At 31.5% G+C, this 14,130-nt stretch overlaps 1 long non-coding RNA gene across 1 annotated transcript; it reads left to right on the plus strand.

Annotated features, from left to right (window-relative positions):
• The first annotated feature begins 549 nt into the window (after positions 1–549).
• On the plus strand, positions 550–2,228 carry LOC121114246 (uncharacterized). The gene is made up of 2 exons (XR_011779304.1): positions 550–1,015; positions 1,083–2,228. It is a non-coding gene; the product is annotated as an uncharacterized lncRNA (long non-coding RNA).
• The last annotated feature ends 11,902 nt before the right edge of the window (positions 2,229–14,130 follow it).

The raw sequence follows: 14,130 nt of genomic DNA on the forward strand, positions 1-14,130 counted from the left end.
ATCAGCCCCTAGTCGACGCTAATAAATCTAAAAATCCTACTTGGTCAAATACATTTTATTGATATTTTACGGAAATTTTTTAATATAGTGCTAAATTGTAGCCATAAGGGGTAAAGATAATGTTCTAGAAGATTTCCTTTCCAGAGTAAACAACATTATAATCGACGCGGTGGATTGGAAGAAATTCTCGACGATTCAGAAGCGGGTCTATACATCCGAATGCTTCGAACAAAAGATCCATCCAAATCGACCTATTGAGCCCAATCCCATTCATTAAAATGTTAGCCTTCGAATGAAAACACACAAATGAATAGTTTTGTCGAACAATGGGAGACGGATCGAGTTTTGAACTCCAAACACAACAGCTTATTTTATATGATTTTATTGCTCAGTCACTCTTAAAAAGGTGTTTCACTCTTCTGATACAAATTCCCGAATGGAAAGGCCAATAAAAAAAAAAAAGAAAAAATAGTGAGCTCACTTCCTTCACCTGAAAATTGGAGTTGGGAAGGTCAAGGAAAAATCATTTGAATTTGAATATACTAAGAAGAACAAGTCCTCAGTAGCTCCCTCTCCAATCAAGAGCTAAGAGATGGGAAAAGCTTGATGACCTCTTACCTACTGACGATTCAATAGGATTTTTGAAATTAATACACCTCCCTTTCCATGTAACTCGTATACAAGCCACGCCTGAGATGTCATCATAATGATTCATGTATATTAATAAAGCTAAGTTTATCATTATCTATGAAAAACAGTTGTATATAGTTCTCTCTGATGTATATCATGCACTAATACAGAATGAAAAAAAAAGGGTGTATAATATAAAAGGGGGAACTGTATAATATGAATGAAATCTCCCAGGCGTTTAGTTCAACTCATATTGAAAACGAAAAAACTAGCTTTCATGGATCGCAAGGGTGAAACACCAGGTAAGTATATGCCACCTTCATATAACTCTCCCTCAATGGACAGCTGGTATTCCTTCTAAGGCATCAACTCCTCTTACGCCCTTGTAATATTTCTAAACAATATCAGGTTTACTTACTTCTTTTTAACTCTATTCTACCTTTTTGATTAAGAATATGGAATATCTTTCTAACCGTTGCTGGCTAATTCACTTTGCTCCACATTTTCTTCAAATGCACTCCTGTGAGTATCGTTTCCAGTTTTAATTCCTTTTTCTACATTATGTTTGTCGTCAGTTTTTCATGGATTATTTCTTCATTGGGGATATTTTCTATCAATGGATTATTTTCATTAGTTTTAAGTCCTTTTAAAATCCATCTCGTGTAACATTTTTAACCTTTCGACTGTTAATTAAATTTGGTCTTTCCATGTCCAAAATGAAAGCAAGTTGAACACTACTTGATGGCATTTGCAAATTCTATATGAAAGATCCTATCGTTTAAAGGAAGGAATGTTGGAAGGTTTTTAGATGAACCCTTAACTAAGATGTTTAAAGATGCGCTCAGTTGTTTTTGGAGAGGTGGAAATTGTTTTCAAAATTATGGAATGTCTAACCTCCATTACCTCATTAGGCTTATGATTAGCTACTTCATCATAACATACTGTGTAGCAGGCATTCTTCTATTTCATATTGAAGTTTCCGTCTCATTGGATCATGTCAGTAAAATCACGACACTCTATTTTTGCATTAAAGGGATGACCTTATTTGTCTTTTAACTCTGCCGTGAGAGGGAAAAAAGTTCTTTCATCCAGAAGAATGAAGGATTGAGGTTTCATTAGAATGTGATACATTTTATTCAAATTTATAAATTATAATTTATATTCTTCCATTAATTATCATTATTGTCTTGTAGATATTTTTAAAGCAGTAGCCTCATTTCCTGTTTTGTAATCATATTTGATACTCTTTAATCCCCTAAACATTTATAAAAAATCAATTTACATTAGTGTTAATGTTATATGTTACCACTAATTAATTTTAAATAACTAATAGGTATTATTCCATTACCAAAGACTAATAATATATCAAATATAACTAGACTTATGATTTTTTGAACTATTTTTTTTTCTTCATAAAATGAGCAAAAACAGAGAGCTACAATTTAAAAAAGTGAGCACCCAAAATAGCAAGATTGAGCAATTTAGAAAAATAAATTTTTATAAGGATAATTTAAAACAATTCGTGTTATTTTATATTTATCATACTTTATTAATAAATTTTGCTATATTATATCGACAAATGAAGATTCTAGAAAGATTTTCTTCCTTTACTTTTTGCCTTCTTAAAGCATTTCTCATTAGTTGCAAGATTCAACATTATTCAATAGTCGATTTTGCAACAAATTTCCACTTCCTATAACTGGCTGTTATTGGAATGTGGCTCCCTCATATATACAATGATGTAATCATAGCCCTGATTGCATCATAGTTTTACCTCAAAAAAAAGAGGATAATGAAGGAAGTTTTTTGAAGGTGGATTTTCTCCCAAAAAATATAATCAAAGAATCATCAAATCGTGTTTTGTAATCTAAATATTAGGTGTGGACTTAAAAATTGAGTTCTCTTCGAGGCTGTCTAGCCTCAATTCTGAAAGTTTGACAATTTTATACTTGGCACCACTCAAAAGACCTGACAAAAAGCTACAATTTGATGCTTGTTTTGTTTTTGTGCAATCAATAATGTCTGAGTAACAAACAAAATGGCAGAGGCTGTGCGATCTCCTTCTTACCTTAATCAAGAGCTCAAGTCTAGTTCAGGGCCAAACATCCAGCTCAGGTAATAGTCCTCGGCATCTTGGCGTCAAGAGAAATGATTCCTTCTTCAAGGTTAATCAGAATGCTCAAGTCTCATGAGCCTTGCCATGGTTGAAACATTTCCAGCTCAGTTAATAGTCCCCCCTGCATCTTGGAAGATGCAGTTTCTGCAGTAAGATGCTTCCTGCTAGCCAGCAGAATTTTTCTTCAAGGTTAATGAGAATGTTTGGTCGTCTTGGACAGGACGGATCTCATGTACCAAGTCTTGCCATGGTTGAAGATCACAACTTTCCTTTGACTTCAGGGACAACTATGTTCGTTCCCGTATTGAAGCATTAATTCAGAATTAAACCAGACGGGGCCCCCTGTGTACAAATAGTTGAATACCAACTTTTGGTTCAAAAGTTTGCCATTAAAATATGTAAAAGTGAAAATGGCCTTTAAATTTTTTCTAATTTTTGAGTCCTCACCCTGTAGAATCCAAATTTGATTTTTGTATTTCATACAGATTTGAACAAAATGAACAATTTTCAAACAAAACATGTCAATATGAACAATTTTTCACAAAAATGTAATAGTGAGCAATTTTTTGAGTGATTGAGCGATCGTTCACAAATTTATGTCTAGTTATAACACACCTATTTTTCTCAAACATAAAAAACTACAGTCACCCTATTTACAGTAATATTGCATAATATAATGCAGATTATTTTGAGATAAAAATCTTTACTTTTTGTTCGTTTATCTATCTCCGGTATATTGGGTAAAAACTGATTTTGAGGGCTGAAAGATATTTTTGGCAGATACAGCTTCCAGTAATTCCCCTATATACAAAAAGTGTCGCAACAAGCCTTGTTCTCTTCCTATCTTCTTTTTATGTAAATGTATGAAACGTTATATAGAGGTGTAAAGGTTTGGTGAAAAGCACAGGTATCAACACTCCGTAAATAAATATAGTTCAAAATTACCAAAAACAATTTCAATACTTTTGATTACGTGATTCATTTGCGATATTTTCCACAGTTTTATTAGATTATACAATTTATGCGTACATATTATATTCTAAAAAAGTCCACAAATAATATTTTCTAAGAAAAGACGTCATGGGATTTATTTATAAAAGGCATTTTTAGAAAAAAAAATATTATCATTAAGTGAAATTATTGAGTACATTGTATAATTTTACACACCCGTCATACTTTTTCCAAATATATAAAAATTAGAGAGAACTGAAATTTAATTGTCGCAACTTTTTAAGAATAAGGAAATAACATCAGATAAGTGAAGAATATATTATTGGAATAACACTCTATCGATTACAATTGCTCGAATACGTTTCCGCATAGGATGAGATAATCATTGGAGTTTGTACGTTATATTTTTATCTGTAGGAAGTGTGTTCAAAAAGTAAGCTGACTTTTCAAATTTTACGGACAATCTACATTTGGTATGCTCAATTTTTTAATTTTTTTATGTTGGTACACTCGCCACGAACATATATGTGGTGAGTCAACTATAAATGACGCTTGAAGTACTTTTTCACAAAAAAAGTTTGGGATGGATTTGTATTCTTCAACTCATTATCCTCCATTTCCTTAAACAAATTATTTTGATTAGCCCCAAAGAGGCTCCGTTATTCCTACTTAAAGATTGCAAAAATTTACGGACACAAAAAAATAAACAAGTGGTGTCCCTGATTTAATTTTCTTTTGACATATGTGGTGCGGCAACATACAAGGAATATTGAACAAAATCACGATAAGGAAAAAATCCCACATTATTTTTTACTTTATTTGACGATAATTTTTGATGACGTAAATATACTATCTTCGCGAGTTGATGCTAGGATTTATTAATGAAGAGAGTCTTTGAGCTGTTCATCTTCTATGAAACACCTAATTAGGAAGCTTTTATTGAAGGATCTCATCCTCTTTATATCCTTTGAGGTTCGTAGTGGATATTAAAGTGTGAGAAGCTCTTTTGACTATTGTATACTTCAACTAAAAACTAAACAACTAAATAATAATACAAAAGTCTTGACTGTTTGTCCCTGTTTTCACAATACATTCCAATATTTCGAATGATCCTCCGAATCCCTTCACTTCAAATTTGGATCTAGCCTCCCACAATTTTTTCCCCAATTGAGCCATTTAACTATATGTTGTATTGCAGACAATTTTGGTGACGATTTATTTATTACTTCAACTAAGTAATCAATGCTATCTAAACATTGCGTATTTTTAAAGGCCTTAGAAATCTTTCCAAAGCTGTGATCGGTAGAAAATTTGAAAAACTCTCTACTAGAAAATGAACATAGATTCCATCCACTTTTCCCAGCATTACAATGTATGCTAAAAGCCCATAATAGTGAAATTCTTTTTCTGACTTCTGAAATGTAGTAAAAAATAGCTGACAAAAACTCATATTATTGAAAGAAATCAATCACCCCAGTTGTCACATTGAATTTCAGGTTAAGAAGTAAAAATGTTCTTCCAAGTTTCCTGTAATAAGTATAAAGAAATTAAGAATATATAAACATTTTGTTAGGTACAATATATAAATTTTCTTGTTCCGCTTCCTCAAACATGTATGGTAAATGTGAAATGTCCTTCATGTTCAACAGCAAATAAATTGATTTTATATCAATATAACAAGTGAGTCTTTTTATTGGAATAAATGAATATGGAATAGACTTCGCCTCTGAAAAGTCCATTGTCAACAATTGAACTTAATTCTCATTATATTTAGCAAAAATGAGTCCTGTGTTGTTGTCTTTTCCTTCCATTTGAACACAATCCAAATGATTTTTATAAAACTATCAATTCTTATGTCTAATCGTCTAAAGGATTTTTTTATGATGAACTCCATAAAAAAGGAGGCTAAAGTTTCCGAATGATCTTAAAATATATGGCAAACGTCACTCCGCCATCCCATAGTTCCTATTTGTGGGCATGCTTTCTTCCACTACTTTATAAATGTATTTTTTCAAGAATATATTTCATAACAAAAATCCTCACATGATTGAACATATTTCTGGTATAAGATGAATTTACTCCAAGGACTTGGAAAACCAACAGCTTTGAAGTCTGAATGAGAAAGTAATCTTCGAGGAATGAAAACGCTCATTTTGTAATGGTTGTGATGAGTATGTAAACAACCAAGGGTACTTTTGAACATTCCAATCTAAAAAGAAAAAGTGATTGGTACACATGTTTGAAATGCTCCCCTTCAATAAAGAGCCAATATGTCCAAGAACACACATTCCGAGAAAATCTTTGAAAATTGTCGCCATTTCCAAGAACTGATCCCTACAAAATGTAACTTCTTGGGGGAAAAAAAAATAGAGCATGGAACTCTTTTTGCACAGAATTCTTTATGTCCTAATTAGTAATTTACAATTTGAAATTGCATTCCATTTTTCAAAAATGGGGAAACAATCTCTTGTTCTTCCTTGTCCACACAACAAAGTGTCACCTCATGATGAAAAGGTCGAATATCGAAATAGGAGGTGGTAAAATGTTGTCGGAAATAATTTATAACGTTTGAAAACTTATTAATAATCAAATGGTGTCTAATCGTATAAATACCACTATAGTTAAATACAGAAATAATTAAAATATTGTTACTCTGAGAGTACAGCTAGATCGGATCAACTCGCTGTATTTTTATGCAACTCCTTTTTAATAAATATTATCAAATATCTGAGGCTATGAATATAACCAATATATTCAAAAGATTATAACGGGGCTCATTGGAGTCACATTAATTAATGGATGGCTCTAAATTATTGCTAATATTATTGAGTATCTCATCCCTTCCCTCAAATTTGAACATAAATCCCATAATAGAACAAATATGCCTATAAACTATTTGGCTGTTAATATTTATTTTGTAAATAAATAGAAGGGGAATTTCTCAATAACTTGATTTTTATTCAAGCGTCCTTTCTAGTTGACTCAAGTCTTCAAGGCCTCCTCCATTGTCTATACAATGAAGGACATGGATCCACGCGAGGTAGAAAGGCATTCAGGCGCCGTTTACAGGTTGTGATCGAGAACGAAGGCTTTCATGATGAATAATCTATTTACATTTAATGTGGCCTTCAAATGTGTACAAAATTTGGCATATTGTTGCTCTCACAAAAGTGATTAAGGAGCGATACACCTTTAAATAGGCCATTTTTTCATAATTGTATTCTCAAGATGTTGGAATAATAGCGTAAGTAGAGACTTCAGTCCCCATAAAGTGGGAGTATGTAACAATTTAATTGTGAAACTGAGTATTTGTAATGCTACAAGTTCAATGGACCCTACAAGGAACTACCTTCATCTTAATATATGTAACTCCAGATAGTTGAATGTTATGAGTTTTCCTCATGCAGTATTACAGATTTCTATAATAAAAATATGAGGGTAACAAAGTTCAATGAAAACTATGAAACCTCTAGATTTAACTTCCCTTACAGACTCTCAAAAGTTACTATCAACATCGTTTTTTGAAAGGACAGTTATTTCTGCCCTGGTTATACGTTAATAACATTTTTTGACATCAAGACCATCATAAATGGGTCATACAGTGGTTGGAGCTTATACATAAGCCTAATCAAAAGAATCTTGTCAAAGGGTTAGAAAGGAGAGGACTCCTCTGATCGACGAGGGGGGGACCTTTAGATAAATTCGAAATCTGTATGTAGTTATGGCGAATAAAGAGCATCGTAAAACAACTCCTAAAAACTTTTCAACCAACTCCCTTCATATCATAAAAATCTTGGTATCTTAAATGGTGTGCAAGATGGATACTAATAATTAATTACAGGGTTGATCATATCTAGAGGTGTACATTTTATTATTTTCAATCCGGAGTAACGTTGGGTGCAAAATGGTGGAGGAGGACAATTAGACATTTCATCTCTGAAGAGAGCTAGCTGAGACAGTTAGAAAGAGAAAAAAAAATTCTAAATTTTCTCAAGAACAAAAAAATTCAAGGCAATGTTTTGCTCTTTTCTGATGATTTTTAGTTTTTTTCATCGTCGAACCCAATGTGTATAAGCAAAGCAGCCGCTACATCATAACCGAACATCCAGACAATACCCATTTTCAGATGATTTTGTTAAATAAATGTCAAAGATAACTTTCCCTCATTAAAACTCAAATCCTGAATTAGAAATATATTTGATCAGCATAAATAAGAAAATGAGAAGCGAATTTATATTAGGCAAAGAATTGAAACCGGCATGAATGATTTTGGAGTATTACAATCCATGAATAACTTTTTTAATATAGTGGAGCCGGACAGCACCATAATATCACCAGAAAACAGAATGAATGCCGATCTATATATCCATATCGACCCTGTCCGTAGGGCCATGTTTTTCAATGATCTTTTTTTTATGAAAAATAATATTTAAAAACATTTTTTAGAAAAGATAATTGGTATTTCTTTTTTACTAGTGATTTTTAAAAAATAGAAAAACGCATTTATTACCTTCTTCCTTATCAGTTTTTAATTGGATTAATTCTAATATTCAAGACCATATATTTATGACGTCACAAACCAAAGAAAAGTATCGTCAGTGAATCAAAAAGTTCTTTAGGAAACCTAAAAAAGGTCACACCGCAAGGTTAGATTATTTTTGATTATGTTTGCCTAGAAGGTCCAGAATAGGTACCGTCCTTGAGGATTCTTATGTACAAAAACCTCAACAAATACGGAAAAAGGGGGACCCTTGGTTCTTGAAGAGGATTGTAATTTTTATGTAGTAAAAGACCCAGAAAATACAGTGAAAAGAGGTGCCAGAAAAGTACATTGAGTGAGACTGTAGTAGTACAAAACCGTACCAACAATATTAATTGATGAAACCATGGGGTGTCACCATAGAAACATGCCCGAGTAAATTGGTAAAACCACCATAACTATAGGGGGTTTGACACTATTTTGAATTTGAAACGTGAGTTGAGATGCTGAAAAGAGTAGACATATATGTGATCCAAAGAGATTAAGTCCTCGAATTCATCTCTAAAAATGTCATATAACTGCTTGGTTTTGAATACTTTTTAAATTTGATCTCCTATGTGAGATGCTGAAATGAGTAAGCATAAAAGTGATGTTAAGGATTAAACTGCAATTATATTTAACTCTTTTGTGTTTAACTCCATTTTGAATTGTACACGTGATGTTTGACTCCATTTTGAATTGACACGTGATATTATCCGCCGAAATAAGTAGGCTACAAACGTCCTAACATTAACGAGTTGATCCGAAGCAGTCTGACTTTTATTTCAACTTTGAAAAAGTGGTTTAAGAATTCAGTTGACAGAGTGATAAGTTGTGTCTATTTTGAAGATTTTTTATGAGAGTCCAATAAAAATAAGTTGACCATGGAACATTAACAGAAGCCGTGTTCAGAAGATTTTGTATTATAATACATTTTGAACGGGGTTTCTATTGCTGGTTTGATATATTAAAGCTGGGGCATATCAATTAACAGCCTGTTTTGAAGATTTGGAAATAGAATCCCTTCAGAACCGGGGGCATAAAGTGCGATTTAATAAGTTGAGGAAGACAAGTAAACATAACACCTGTTTTTAAGATTTTGTATTAGAATCGATTCTGAACGGGGTTTTAGTACAAGTTAATGACTTCATAATAAATAAGTCACGAAACCCCGAATGTTTTAGCCCTTTAATTTAGTAATTTTTGAATATTTTAACCAAGATCCTAAAAATAAGAACATAAAAAAATTTATTTACTTATTATTCCATTTAAGAGACGAAGTGAACATTAATGTTAGTGATGGGATGATTAAATCGACATCAGGAGAATCATTCTTAATGTGTCAAACTCATATTCAAACGAATTTGTATACAAATTGCTACAAATTCATCTTTTTGCAAATGAAAAAATAACATTGACGTGTTCAACGATTTTTTATTTTATTTTGCCCATTACTTTTTTGATATTGAATAAACTAAGAAAACGTTGTTATTCGTCGAGTTATTATTTGAGAAACCAGTCGTTTTTTAGTTTATAATTCAAGTAATCTTGAGCTCCAATTTATGCATTTTCGGTATAAGCAAGCCCCTTATATGAGCCCCGGTGTGGGAACCCCTAAAAGACAGGCATCGTTGGACCCTCTTTGAAGACCCTGCAGTACAAATTTGACGTGCAATTTCATCAAAGTCTACAAGATTACACTACTTAGATGAATTTTTGAGCAAGCTACTTTCAGACTTGCTATTTTGAGTTACACCTTGTTGGTGTATAATTTAATTCCTTTATCAATTTAATTTTGATTAATTATATGATTTTTTGTCCGTTCACCGTTTTGTCCACTGTACATTTTATTCGTTCAAGGATTTTTTTCTTTAATTGAATAAGTTCAAAATTATAATCTAGCTGCATGTAAACAATATTCAGTATGATTAGCAGTATAAGTACTACTTATACTCCATGTCATATCTACTTAGTACATAAAGTACTAATTTCGGAAGAAAAAATAATTTTTGCAACCTTTCCGGGTCTCTACATAGTACGTGCGTGAGCTCAAACTCAGTCATTTTTTGTAGGATTTCAGTTAAATCATGTATATATTTTTTATTTTAGAATCACTCCCATTTTCCTGTAATTAAAATTGATTTAAATGGAAACTCAGTATCAAAATTGAAGTAGAGCCTTGAATTCAGACGTGTAGCGTTTCGTTATTTATTTTTATTTTTCGTTTAGCTATTATTCTTGCTCTGTTGAATGTTAAAAAACGAAAACGCTTTTATATATTTATGTCTGGGGTGCCAAAGCTTTTTTTTATCTCAAAAGTCTATGGTAATCATAAAAAAATTATCAAACTAATGTTCAAAACAGTAATAGCCGACTAAAAGTAATAATATTTTATTTTCAGAGAAGTAGAATAAGCTATGTACGTTGTGATACATATCGATTCCTCTTAATCACATATGTAAAAATAGATGAATTAACTCATAATTAATTAATAAAATTTATCATAATCACTGATGACCAGCTCTTAATAGTAATGATTTATTGAAATAAAATTGCAATAGGAAAGTAGAATAATTTTTCTCAAAATTGTACATGTAATACATTTTCCAACAAATTATAGTTCATTTCAAAGAACAAATGATTCTGAATACTCCTTGGTAGACAATGCAAATTGTACTTAAAGTAGCCAAAATTCACCTCTATATTTATTGAATTAGGAATTTAATAAATTATATTTCTACGACAATATTGGGACCAAATTAAGTCAAATAGATAAAACAGAAGTTTTAAACTACAGTTAGCACTCTTAAGTATCTCAATTCATCCCAGAAATTTGAATTCAATGCCTTTTAATTGACCACAATATCCCTTTGAAATATTGCCTTTCGTTTGATCAATATAAATTATTGAACATTTAAATATATGATTTGTGTATTTTTCATAAAAATAAGTAGTTTTTTTAAACTAAACCCCGACATGTAGACAACATTGAAAAAATACATTAAAACTAAGATAGCCAGTAACACATAACATAATATTAAACTCAAATCTGTGAAATACTTTTAATCCATAATCCTCTTGAAATTATTAAGAGTATGATAATTTTTTTCAATGAGTAAAAGATAAACAAAACTTTTTCTGCGTAAAGGGGAATAATTATGTACTTTTTAGAGTGGTTAATTCAAATTAACATGGATATTAATATCAAGGAAGGAGGCTTTAGGTCCATCCCTCATTTCAAAAATTGCCCATGAATTGGCATAGTCATGTTTCTAGGATAGGTATCCCTTGGACAATTGCACCCTTCCTGAAATCACTATGACCTATTGGAACGGACCGCTAAAATTTCATTTTTAGCATTCATCGTTATAAAAAATCCGTTCCGTTCCCTAAATGAACGTTCCATGGAACATCGTTCAAATTTGCATTATGTTCACAAGCCTGCTTGGATTGAATAAATCAGCAGCAGTTTGTGTATACAAATTTGTAGAAAAGGAAAAGATTCAAAGTGGTTGTATAGGTGCAAAAAAGTACATACGTATAGATGTTTATATGATGTTATTTCAAGAAGACGAGCAACACCCAAGAAATTCTTGTAATTTGGTTATTATAAATTCATTCATTTCATATAATTATAAGTAGTTAAAATTCTCCACGTGTCAAATTTATATCGATGAACGACATAATGTCTACATTTGCTACTTATACGATGTAAGTAACGGGTGGTCCATTGAAATCTGAACACATACTAATTCAATAATTAATTAATGCTGAGTGATGGAAATTAATAAATATTTCGATGTATTAAAGCATAAACAATTCGTTACCAAAAAAGAACAAGCCTGATCTCTTTAGCTAAAGTACACGCCCAGAAAATGACACTGGAACATGATTTACAATTTTCCATACGCGCACTACAAGCAGTTGGACATATCTAGGACCAAAGTCTATGCCATCAGCAAGTCCGAAAAGTTGGAGAGGAAGGAGGGCTCAGTCAAAGTGGCCAAATAGGATCCTGTGGAGTTAAAGAAGATAAGCCAAGGCTAATCCCCTCAAGTATACGAGGACCCATACAAGATATCTTAGAGTTTTATAACAGACCGTCCAGAGAGCTATCAAAAAAGTGGGTGGAAATTTCTTTGTGAAAGTGGAGAGACCACTTTTGACACTAGTAATGAAAAATATCTAGCTCTATCGTTGGAAGACACTTTTGAACGAGTCAAAGCATTGACTCCCTGGCATCTGCAAAGGGTGTCAAGCCTCCTGCCGCCGCCTGAACAACCATAATTGTTGCTAGGGCGACTAAATTAATTCTTGTGGAAGCTCAACCACACATATACTTATAGTATTAATTTTGTTGAAATTCTATTCTTAATGAATAAATCACATCTTGTTAAAGTTTAAAATTAAAAGTGTTCAGTTTTAACGGACCACTCGGTACATACATACCATATGTATATAGAATTGACATTAAACTTTAAGAAGTCCTTAAATAAATAAGAGATAAATATTGTTGTTCAACAATCAACAAGCTTTTGAACAAATATAAATTGTTAACAAAAAACTACATATATCAATATTTAAGTTATTAAAACACCACTTGATGAAAAAAAAATATGAGTAATAGAAATATCGTATTATCTTCATTTATTAGGTCCGTTTCGATATATATTAAATATGGATGTGATGACCAGAGCTGAGGACTATAGACTTGGACTCAAGTCGTGCTGATACCTTATGATTAAACTGTAGCATCAAGCTCGACTCGTGACTCAATATGAAAATAGTTGTGATTCGACTATAAATTGAACATTCAGACTTTAATAAGAACTTGTATCTGATATTTATTAAAAGATAAACAGCATTTATCGTTTTATATGATGGAATTATAAATATATTGACGATATATTTAATCAGCTCAGATTCAGAGTTATACTCAATTCGGTCATACATAAAAGTCACGACTCTACATGATCTCGAGCTCAAAGACTTAATATTTCTTAGCCTGTGCTACTCATATCTTGACCACTTACTTTTATTTTTCTCATTATTTGAAAAAAATTATGTTCGATATAAATATAGATAGAATGACAAAATATGCATAAGATATAGAGACACAAGACTGGAAGATAATTTATTACCAAGGCACAGGGAAGAAAGCATAAGTGATTGATCAAAGTGAGCACAGCAAAAATTTTGATTGTGATAAGTGATAAGTTTATGAAGTAAGTTGATATATAATATCAATATATTATATTTACAAATACATGTTACTTTCATGTACCAGGTCTTTACCTACAACTCTAGTAAAATCATTGTATGAAGAAGTAGCATTTGTTCAATTATTACAGCAAAAACTTATCAAGGTGTCACAAAGCAACACCGTAAACGGCAAAAATGTTCAAGGTGAATCCCCTTGACGCGGATTTAAATATTTTAATATATCTACCAAAAATTTCATAAATGTAAATAATGGTAGTATTCACTCTAGTAAAAAAAAAGTTCGAATTCTCATTAGCTAAATTCTAAATAAATTACTAAGTAATCTTTTGAATCTTGAACTTTCATTTTGTTTGGTTTCATAAAAGATTTACTCAAAAAAAAAGGGTTTTATTCAGATCGTAAAATAATTATACATTTTCATAATATATATATAGCTATAAATCAAAGAAAAACAGCATAAAATAGCAGAGGCAACTCCTTTCTTTGAACGTCAGTATCTCTGCCATTAATGAGTAGTTTTACAATAACTAATAATTAAAAATAAGATCTGATAGGGGAAACATTTATGAATAATCTGTATTAATATGGATATCTTAAGTCTTCAAGGGGATTATTCAATTCCAATATGGTGTTAAGCAATTAAGTTTTTTAGAAGATTGTTAAGACTAAGTTTCGAAAATACAATTATATT

Source organism: Lepeophtheirus salmonis, chromosome 1 (genome assembly GCF_016086655.4).
Source record: "Lepeophtheirus salmonis chromosome 1, UVic_Lsal_1.4, whole genome shotgun sequence".
NCBI lineage: Eukaryota > Metazoa > Arthropoda > Copepoda > Siphonostomatoida > Caligidae > Lepeophtheirus > Lepeophtheirus salmonis.